The following is an 11,806-nucleotide window of genomic DNA, read 5'->3' on the forward strand; positions in this document are numbered from 1 at the left end:
TTTGTGGTTTTTCTGAAAGCTGTGCCTACAGGCTGTGATGCCCAGGAGAACTGAGGAGAGCTTCAAGGCTGTTGTGAAATCATCTTGCTGTGCTTTTTTTTATCTCTGGCATTCAATTTTCAGCTTTTTTTGAGGTAGGTAATCATTTTGATGGGTATGCTCTTGGATTTTGAAGTGGGATTCAGGAGGGCATGATATTTGTTAGGCTATACAGATGTTTGGTTTAAGGAGGGTAAAATTACATTGCACCACATAAATCCATCATTATGTTTGTCTTTCACTCACCTACATGTCTTAATGATAGAGAAGGTGACAGCCCTGCCTCCTCCTAGCAGCGAAAATGGTTGATCTAAACTGTGTTTTAATAGTGATCATTGCATGTTCTTGCAAAAAATTAGGGCTAGATCTTGTAAATGTGCTGTAAATCTTTTTAGTGTGATAGTTCTGAAAGTGGATGGCTCATTGTAATGCTTGTCAACATAGAGCTGCACATCTCTTCTGGACTGGGCATAAAGGACCCAGATATTTGAACCACCCTCATGAGGGTTTTCAGGTGCTTTTAGTTGCCTGCCAAAAGTACTTCACCCTTGCTCCCAAGCAAATCTCCCAAATGTGGACACTGGTAGTTTTGTGGTCTGTTTTAAAGTCTGTGGTGCAGACTTTGCTCGTTCCAAAACTAATCTTTCCATGAAAGTAGGCTACTACCCCAACCCCCTTGGATTTAGCAGATCTTTATTAGGCTGAATATTATTAACTTGTTGGCTGCTTTTCTTCAAGTATCTTAACAATTTCCATGCCTAAACCTTATTTACTTTATTGTTGCAGAGTCTAGTAGCACAAGTCAGTCATAGGCAAACTTTCTAGTTTCGACATCTGACTTAAGTGTAATTGATGTCAACAGGAACTTTATGCATCAGTCTCTCAATACTTTTTTTTGATGCTGTGTTAATCTGATTTTCTAATGCTACATTGGGATAGTATGGGATAATATGTGGTCCAATATGGCTGCTAAATTAAGTTGTAAAATCAGGTTATAAATGGGTTTCTTCAAGCAAAGAGAAAGTGCAAATAGGGAATAATAATTGAGTTTGAAAGAATCTCCTAATGATAGTTCTTTTTCCAGTTGGTAAAACAAAGCTGCATTCATTTCCTTTCCCTCCTTTTTATGTAAGACATGATGTCACATCATGTATTCCTGTGAGGCCAGAGAAAACATGCAAATGATAACAGGTTTGCCAAAGACATTTATTAACTCCCTAAATGATGAAGTTTTTAGTGATCCCTTTCTTATGCACTCTTTTAATAGCTACTCACTGTTTCCAAATTCAGGGGAAGGGTCTTTTGCTCAACCTGATGTTTTCTTGCAACTTTATATTTTGAATTCCCACTGATCTCCTTTCTGCATCAATAAAACATCCATTTCCTTTTTCCAACTGTTGTGGTTTAACCCCAGCCAGCAGCCTCTCACTTAAGAATACTTCACTGGTTACTAATGTTTTTGAAGGGAATATGGAGAAAAAAGTTCTGATAGAGTCTTACCAGATGTCTCCATGGATTTCATAAAACTGTATGGATTTGGTGGGAGCATATTAATCTTTGTTAAATAGCATTGGTACAAACACAACAAAAAAAGGTGCAGTACAAAGATAACAGCGCTCATGCCCTCTGAATTTTCTTCAAGCAACCAATGCAGATTACTGACACATTTTTTTATATTCACAGCAAGAACTTTCTTAAATTGATGTATTATTATTCCTCTGCCTTCCTAATCCTTTCTTCTTATTCAGGTTTAGGCAAATCGTTTTTGACTTTTTTTTGTTGAAATATGCCTTTAAATGACAGACTGCAGCATTTCAACAGCAGCAGGCTGGGAATGCAGCAACACAGGACTTCAGTCTGGTATCACTGAAGCGAGTGGTAATCTTGGTCCTCATGGGAAGTGCTTCTCATCTAGGAAAGGAAACAGAAAGCATATTGTCTGGAGACCTTCTAGTTGCAGTTGTGTAAAGTTGTTTCCATTTGGTAGGAGTGATTTGGAATATGCCCCAGACTGCAAATGGGCACCTGGCACTGGCCATGGGAAGGACGATGCAGGGAGTAAGTCCTCAGAGCAGCACGTGGACAGCCCTCTGGAAAAGCCTGTGGCCACTTAATAACCATTCTCCTTAACAGTCTGGCAGCATAGCACTCTTCTCCATCTGATTTTCTCTGCAGTTGCCTCCAGAGCTGTTGTAGGAAGATGTGGTGAAGCCCTGGGTATAGCCAAGGAGGCTTGGGGGAGGTAGGAGCAATGGCTGTGATTTTGGGGAGTGAGCGTGGCAGCCCCAGGTCTGGTGGGAAGGAACGTGCTGGGCTCCAGAGCAGGGTTTGAGCTTTCTGTGAACAGGATGGAGAGGTAAGGGTGGGAGGTGCTGCCATTGCAGAGGAAGGTAGAGGAAAGGGCTCACTTGTAGGACATCTGTACCCTGGCCTGGTCTCTGTTCTGGGACTGGCTTTCCTGCGCACTGCTGTACTTCAGTCTTTAGAGAGTCAAAACTTGCTGTAGAGCTGAGAAGCATCACCTTTACTGTTTGAGTTACCTCTGCAGAGGCAGGTAGCTTAAGTCATACTAAATTGAATACATATTTGATAAATATATGGGAATCCACCCAGGCTAGAAAATTAGTAAAGTTACTAGAACATTAATTGCATCCTAGACTTCTTTGCTGGATGTTATCAAATATGTAGAATTTTTGCCTTGATCTGTTACCTGTCTCTCAAAATGCTTTTTAGACACCTATAAATATGTTTTGCTTTCAGCTAGCCTACTAGTTTTGGGGTCATATAGATATTCACAATATAATGAAATATGCTATCTCTCTGCTGAACAGTGATGTATTTCAGGACTTTGGAGGAGAAGGCAGTCCTACAGAATACAGGATAGACCTAACATTGTTAGTGTATTTCCCTCTTGGGGTTGAGGCCTTCCCACTGCAGAATAATAACTCTTCCAGTTCAAAGACCAGTACCCAGTTCTCAAAAGAAACTCACGAGGGGCTTTCAAGTGAGGTTTTAGTTGTATTACAAGGGGATTTGCACACCAGCTCTCCTGGTGTGCAAATCTGTTTACTATTGCTCTTGTAAAGATACGTGATACTCTCTCAAATATTCCTCAATGAGTCTGTGCTACTGATCACATATGCAAATGAACTTGTGGACCATGTATGACAAAAGCACCTTGTTTTTTCTCTCACTGTGGTATCATATATCTCGCTTGTCTTAGTGGTCTTCTACCAATGTCTCTGCATCGGGAGTTCCCCAAACTTTCTGCTGATACTTCCCTCATAAACATTAATTAAGTCTGAATTTAGTATAGCTTTCCTCAACTTCAGTATAAGATCTGTGTTTACTTAGGGAGGGATTAATCACCTCTAAATTTTTTCCATATAAAACCCAAATGTGCTAATTATCTAGGCTTTTTCTTTATTGTTGTTGCAAGGAATGCGCAGCTCTCAAGCATCATCTTAGGGCAGGACAAACTGTGCTCTAGAGACACACCTTCCTCTTCACTGACTTGAGAAAGCCCAAAGACGACTTCAGAGTGATGCTTACCTTTCAGGTGACCATATTAAGGAGCAACCCAGTTGTTGGTATGAGAATGTAAAAGAGTTGTGGCTTTCCACTTCTTTTGAAGCTTGAGGTTAACCACAGTCATTGTCCGCTCCTCTCTGCTTTAGGCTTCTTTCTTCTCCTGATCAAATAAACATTGTTTACAATAGATGTATCAAGGCTTCTTGTGTTATCCAAGTGCACTTTTTAGTGTGCTTCAGGGACAATCAAGAGAATTATTTGTAAACCACACCTGTGAATTAACCAGGGCTTTCCCCCCCATTTCCATAAAATGTTACTGTTTAAGGATTGCCTAATTGTTTTAGCCTCTGTTATCCAATCCTTTGAGCTCAGTTAATAAGCAATTTCTTTAGGCTGAATTGCCTTTTATAATAATGAAACTTTTGAAAACCACATTATTTTATCTCACAAAACAGAATTAACCATGATGAAGGCAAAACCTTCAGTTGTACTTTTGTTGTCATCTCTGATGTGAGAATGTTGCTGAATTATTGTTTGCTTTGTAGTTAGCTAATGAAGGAGGGGAGGAGTGTTCATGATGAGCCATTTCCAAATTATAGTTCCAGGCTCTCTTTCTCAGCTTTCAGTTACTTCAGTTTTGCTAATTTTTAATTTTTTACAGTAAAAAAAAAATCAATCTCTAAATAGAATTTTTGGTAGTCAGAATTTCACCATAAAGTAGAGTCTTGATCAGAAAATTGCCTTTCAGACAGACAAAAATGTGAGCTGTGTGTTACATGGGCATCTTACAGGTAATCTACCATGTTGGAATAAGACAGAATGCACAGGAAAGAAATCGTTTTGCTTATGGTACTTTAGCAAAATAAAGTAACCTGTCAATCACTTTTTGTAAAACATTGAAGCAAATACAAACAATAATTAAAAAAATTTAGTGGATACATTTACTTAATAAGGTAAAAATGCCTAGAATATTTGAGGGTAAAATATAGGCACTGAGGAGCAAATTGTCAAGAAAATGAGAAGCTTGGTTGTTTTTTTTTTCCCCAATGTATTGTTAGAAAAACTTAATGGCTTTATGACAGGTGATTAAACTCTCCTCAGATGACAGGATCTTCCAAGGACCTTGCACACCCCTTTGCTTCTGTGGGAATTCCTTAGGAAAAGCTGTCACCAAAACTTCATCTCCTTATACATTTCCTGCAGGCTGCAGCGCAAGTGCTACCTCCTGCTGCTGCCCTTGGAGCATCAGCATTCCCCATGGTTATTCTGGGCCAAGTGGGACTGTAGGCCTGCTTTTGCCCTAGCAAAGATCCCCTGAAGTAAACTGAGTTTCTCAGAAGATGGGCATGCATGAGTTTAATATTACTGTGCCTGCAGGCAGACGGGACACACAAGTCAGCGCTTAGAGGAAGCTCCTGATCATCGTAGTCTTCCCTCCTCCTCCCAGGTTTTTTTCTCACTCTTATCTTCGTAAAGGATAGGTCATCAAATTTAGGCCAGTGAGATATATCTCTTCAAGGGTTGAACATATGAAGAACGGCCCATAAAGCAAAACAGAAAGACCAAAGCATGGCACTTTTCTTTTTTGCCTCCTGTGGACAGTTGTGGGGGTGAGAGGCATGCTCTGATTTTCTGCTATTACCTCTCCAAACTCCTCCTCTCACATTTCAAAAATAATCATGTTTGAAACCAAAATGTATATAATAAAGCATTTAGTCCAAGAATAATCAGGATAAAAATAAGAATAATTGCACAGGCGATGTAATTATGACCCCACCACATGCATATATGTACATACATTGTATCACTGAAGACAATAGACAGAGAGAAGCTTTCTGCTCTGAGAAAAGTAACACCAAGAAAATAAATACACAAGGAAAAAGCTTTCCTTTTCCCTTTTTTTTCTACCTTTTCTTCTTTCTTCTGTTTTCTTCTTTTTTTTTTCCCCCAATTTTTCTTGGCCCCTGTGTGTAAGACTTGCAGCTTTCAAGAAGTTTCCTAGAACTGCCACAGGGGCATATACTTGGGCTGCAAAATCTCAAGGTTGTAGACAGGTAAATCAGAGTAGGAAAGCTGGTGATTGTCAGACTGGAAAGAGGGCAGAGGGTTGCTGTGTAAAACATTGTGCTCCATCTGCATTCAGGAGCCAGATAAACAGTGATGGAAGCTCTTGCATACCTGAGGAAACAAAATAAAACAATCACTGTTTCCTAAGCAGAGGTGACTCTGCAGGGATTAGACTAATGCTATTAAGGTCCAAATCAGAAAAGGTTGTTGCAGTCAGCAATATTACTGCATGAACCCCTCTGTCATCCAGCTGAGGATGCTAAGCCCAAAGTTAGCGGATTTTGTTGAACTGAGGGAAGCTTACTGGAAATTAGGGAATGAAGGTACAGTAGAGATGAGGGGCCAGGAATATAAACCTAAGAAATTTTTTGTAATTTAAAATACATATTTCAGGTATGACTGTGGTATGTCCAGCCATGAAAATGGACTATGTGTATTGTGGACTGTGGTATGTGACTGAGGCATTTCAGAGAAGAGTAGTACTTTTTGCTGTGAAAATGATGCTGCCAGACAGACATTTATGCTGCTCTAGGTGTATGTTTTGGTAACTGTGGGTGTGTGCATGTGTGTACAGACACATAACTACTTCTCCAGTCTTACTGTGTGTTTGCTTTCCTTCTTCAGAAGACTTGTAAAAATTCCCTGTTAGCTACTATTCTGATCAGAAATCAGTCAACAGCTTATGACTAGCAGAGCATATATATTAATTTTTCTATTCATGATAGCTTAAGCTTTACATCTAGATGTTTTATTTATATACATGTACAAGTCAATGATACACTTGATTTGTTTATCTGTTTCTTTCCCTAATCTTTGTGTCATGTCTTCTTTGGCTGTGCTCCATTAGGTACACAGGTGTTGGTCTTTGATAAAAACTTTCAGGGTGCCTATGCCTTACTAGAGCTCCTGGGCACTGTTTGCGTAAAAGTGTGAAACAGTCAGCACTTTGCAAGCTGTACATTCCAGCAGTGAGGATTTGTTGCAATGCTTCTCTTTTCCTCCTTTTCTTCTTCTCTCTGCTAGCATCTGTAATGTCAAGAGAGCTGGCATAGCAGAAAGCTCACAGACAGATAACTGTAGCATGTATGGGTGATACTTGTTTTGAGCTTTAAAGGCCTTCTTATGTGTGTAACAAAACAAGTCCAGAAACATCAGTATTCTCAAAAAGATTTACTGTGCAACTCAGTTGTGGTTTTCATGTTTGTGTTATTTTTTTTTTTTTTTGACATTACCTTGGAGGATGTTTTTATGGTAGTTAAAATATTTACTGACATGGAATTACACATATTTCATGTGCATTTATTTTTTTGTGAGTGGAAGCTTTTTCCAGCTCCCGTCTAGAGGGCAACACGAATTCACTCTCTCATTGGTGCTCAAGACTAAGCCTCAAAGATGGCTTTGCAGAGGGCTTTTAAGAGAGATAATTAGTTTGTCTTCTGATTTCCCTCTGCAAAGGAGTGTACTGGGAGTTTGTCCCAGAGAATTTTGCTCTGGGGTCCTGTATGTCCAATCCCAGTGGAATTTGCCTGTCGCTGTGGGGCCTTTGGAGAAGAAGAGTAGAAGAGCTGTGGTTCTGTAAATCTATGCTAAGGTAAATGTGTGCAGAAAAGAAATACCACTGATAGACTTTTAATGTTCCATGCCAAACCCTGTTTGGGTTTGTTGTATTTTTTCAGCATGTCTAGAGGTCTATTAATGGCTTTGGCCATATAGGTCTGGGGAGCTGCCTTCATCAGCATTAAGTGCAAGATCCAATTTAGAATGACGTAATGTATCAACGTGCTCTCGACTTGCATCAGTGGGAAGGATTTTCCACTGTACAAGAAGCTTCTTGGAGATGCATTTACCTAATCAAATTGATTTAGTGTCTGGCCCGTGTTGCCTGCTAATAAAACCTTTCAGACAAAATCATGATAATATGGTATTTTATACTTTTCATTTATGCTAAAATATGCTGTTTGATTTGCTTTATGCCATATTTTTCTATTTTCGTATGGGGAAAAGAAGTAAAAATAAATTCTGTCCAATTGCCAGATTAAAAATGAGTGACTTAGGTGAGCATATTGAGTTTGTCACTCAGGCTTTGCTTTTGAGCTCGTGAGTAGAATGGTCTGATAAAACATTTCTGGCTTTAAAAATGTGTATAAGGAAAAATGGAAACTATGCCAAATAATTAATTTAATCTTATTAAACACAAAGCAAATTTTTTTCTCTGAATTATACCCCACCAAGGAAAGATAAGAAAGATTGCCATGTGCTGAACTTTGCTGACAGTAGACCTTGACCGCATTTGCTTTGTATTTACTTACACCAAAAATATAAATAGAGGATCTGGTTATTCTAGGAGAATGCAAAACAAATTCTTACACTTCAGATGAATGACACTTGCTGACTGCTTCTTTGTATGTTTTTTCCTCCAACTGATATTTTTAGTTTGGTGCAGAGAAGAAGCTGTTTACTTCCCTTCCTAGGTAAGCAGCAAGGAGCACAATTTATATGATTTGGAGTGCAGAATTGTAAGTGGAGAGCCTAACTCCCACTAGTTTCATTATGGAATGGAACTGTCTGTCATGAAAAAAATTGTTTTTACTCTGCACTGCAAAAGTTGATATTGATTTTACAATCTCAAATATCACCTGCACTTACAAGGAAATTATCTAATGAGTGTTCATTTTACATTAAATAGCATAATGTGTGAGTAACTGTTCAATAGCTGGGAAGAGGTAATACACCTAAGCCTTAAAAATACCATGAAAATCTAGAAAGCTGTTGCACTGCAAACAGTGCTTCAGGAAAAAACAGAATTGTGTGTAAAAGTGAATTCATAGTCTGTTGAACACAGTGGCCAGATTTTGCTTCCAGTTTTCTGTCTTTCATCTACCTGAGCTGCTTTTCTCACCTACTGATGAACCTCTTGTTGAGTTTCCTCAGGTTGAGGGCAGTTCACCTCTCTTGACCATTCAGATCAAGCCTAACAGGGGTGTATCTGTGGCTTCTTGCCTAACACATCATTTGCACCATTTAGTGGTGATGTATCAATGAAGGATTATAAAATAATATAGTCAGTGGGGAGGAAAAACTCAAACATGTTAGTGCTGATAAAACATAACTGGGTTATTAGTTGACTGGTCCTTTTCCCTCTCTTTTCCTCCTTTCAGAGACACACTTGTGAATACACTCCAAGATGAGAAAGCTGTTAATGTTACTTCTTTTCTTGTTTTATTAATCTCTCAGCCTACCTCCAGGTCTTTCTCTTTCTCGTTCAGAAGTGAGTCTGTCATGTTAACTAAATAGCAGCTTTCTTGACAAAGTGAGGGTATTAGCTGCTGCTAAGGCATGCTTTATTGATTGCTGTTGATTTGCAAATTAAGTTTACTTCTACTGCTCCTGGCATTTAGTTGTAACTTAAATGTTTCATTAGTGAGGCAAAATTGAGGTTCATGAAAGCAAACCTTACCATACAGTTACTGGCTACTTTCTACAAGTTTATTATTCCAGAGATCCAATGGAGGGAAACCACTTTATCAGATGCATTGGAAAAAAAAATAGAGGCAAGAGGTTAATTATGTTGAATTGCTTTTTCAATTAGAATTTAACTTCAGATGTTTCAGTCACTGTTGAGAGTATTGAACTGAGGCAGAGTCTGGGCAGCAAGGCAAGTTGACCAATGAGTACACTAAAAAACCCGATAAGCTTGGTCTCAGCTTGGAGATTATTCAGGGAACTGAAAAATCATTACATCTAGAAATGGGACCTAATGGAAGTCAATGAGAGAATGACTGGGGATCTTTAATGAGCAGCACTGCATCATGTTCTCATCTCGTCAGAAATAAATAATGAGACACTTGAATTTCTCTTTGAACGACAGTAAAAGTAGAATGTGAAAATAGAAGGGTGAAAAGTAATCCTTTGGGCCATCCTCTCTATAAGTGATTGCTACAAGCCTTAATTAATTATCGGAGTAACTTGTGAAACAAGCTTATGTGAAACTATGGCACCATAAAATGTCTGTGTAATTGTTAGCCCCAAACCACATCTAGATTTACCTTCAAAGTCTGGGAGTTCATTACCCAGAATTATTGAAAAATTGCCAGTTTAATTTCATTCTGCTGAAGAACACCGGATGAATTCTGCATGAGAACAGCAATGCTGCAGAAATCCTGGTGAGCAATCTTTGTTAGGAACAACGTTGCTGTAGCATGCTCGTTAAACTTCAGTCGGTTTGTATGTTACTGCTGCACTTCTGACTGGTAACTTCTGATTATGTTTTTGAAAGGAGAAGCAAAATCAATAGGTTGGCAACAAGGAGAAATGCTGGAAAAGAGAGGTGAAGAGGGGATGGAGCTACCTCAGCCAGTACATCCAATAAGGATCCTCCTTGCGGAGGTGGATCCTCAGCCTGGATAGGAGAACAGGAGGCAGTAGGGAAGCAGAGGAGATGTGAGAGTAGTTACACCATGTAGCCTTCTGCACTTAGCTTTGCTGGAGAACTGGGCACCCTTAATTGCCTCTGTTGCCAACATGAAAAGAGACCAGCTTCAGCAACTGGCAACTGAAGTTGCCTGTATTAAGCTTATTTTAGAATATCCTTTCCACCTTGCTGGTCTTTTGTCAGGGACCTGACATAGCTGCACAAGCCTGGAAGAAATTTGAGTTTTAAGGAGTAACATCCATAACAGCTCTTCCAAATGTGTCTGTCTCTCATAGCACTTTCGGTTGGAACCTTTACATGTTGAATGGTCTGTGGTGGAGGGCTTTTTGTCCTTATTTATTTATTTATCTATTTATTTAATGTTTTATTTCAATTTTTTTCCCCCATCTTTTCTTCTAACCTCCAAAATGCCTTTTGTACTAGATTGTTCATATTTCTTCCTCGGTTTTATGGCAGTTCATATGATTTCGTTCTAACATGCATCTCTGCAGAAGGGCAGCTGTAGATACAAACAGGCTATTAAAATGGTACAGAACTGTAGTTCTCTCCTAGGGAAATCTGAATTGAGATGGATATCTACAAGAGGTGGACAGAAGAGCCACAGCAACTTCAAACACTGACAGAAGAGAGTGGGATGGGCACTTTTTTTCTGATCAATATAACTATAATTAAGATCCAAGAAAACCTAATGTTTAGAAAAATCGTTGTTGTTGTAATTTCTTTCCCTTCTTCTTTGACCTTTGGTAAGGAAAAGGAAAGCTGGTGACTGATGCTGAAAGACCAACAGGATGCTGGATGGCTTCTGCCTCAATCAGCCACATTTTATCCCACACTCCCATTTCTATGGGGGAAGCAGATGGCCAGGTCCAGGATTTTAGTAGAGTTGCTCATGTTTTAGGCTGGGGTGGGGCATCTGAGACTCTCTCCTGTAACACTTGCTGGCACTGAAGCTTTCCTGAGCTCCAGAACTGGAAAAGAAATATCTCCCTAAAGCATCTCTGCAGGAGTAGTGTCTGGTTAGTGCTTTATCACTAGCTCTTCAGCTCCATTCAGTCCCTCTTCATTTCTGTTAACTTTTAACTTGTGTTTTCTGGTTTGTGTCTGGCACAGGGGTTGATTTTCTTGCCAAAGCTATAATGCAGTATGTCTGGGAAGCGGGGGGTAGCAATCTGATCAGGCTGAAAGTAATTATCTATCAGTTTCTCCAAAACATTTGAGCATTTTACTTTCATAAGAGTATTGTGCATTTGTGGTATAAGTAATTTATATACTTTCACACTTGTTGGAAAATAATAGTCTTTATAAACATGAGATGTCTTTTGTTACTATGAATAGGATTCTGCTCCCTTATCAAGTAGCAGAAATTGGTCCCTTATCTGAGCTTTGCTTTGTCAGCAAGTCAGAGCACGTGCTAGTCCTGATATAAACTGAAATATGTGCATATTTACTAGGTTATTAACTGTTTATCGATATCAGGCATGTTGCCGACAGTTCAATAATTGCTTGATCAAAATAGGAGTTTTTAAAAGAAAATAAAGCCTTTTAATAGCATTGCTATATATATATATATATATATATATTAGTATTCTTATATAGGAGGCTTACATTCCATTAATACAAATAACTGTCTTAAATCTTCCCAATATCCCCATGAGGAAGTAAATGACTGCTAATTCCTGGTCAGATAACAGTTACCTTGCCTGTGATGCAGGTCCCCAGAAAGTATGTTTGTTTTTC

The sequence above is a fragment of the Pseudopipra pipra genome, chromosome 8, assembly GCF_036250125.1.
Source record: "Pseudopipra pipra isolate bDixPip1 chromosome 8, bDixPip1.hap1, whole genome shotgun sequence".
Lineage (NCBI taxonomy): Eukaryota > Metazoa > Chordata > Aves > Passeriformes > Pipridae > Pseudopipra > Pseudopipra pipra.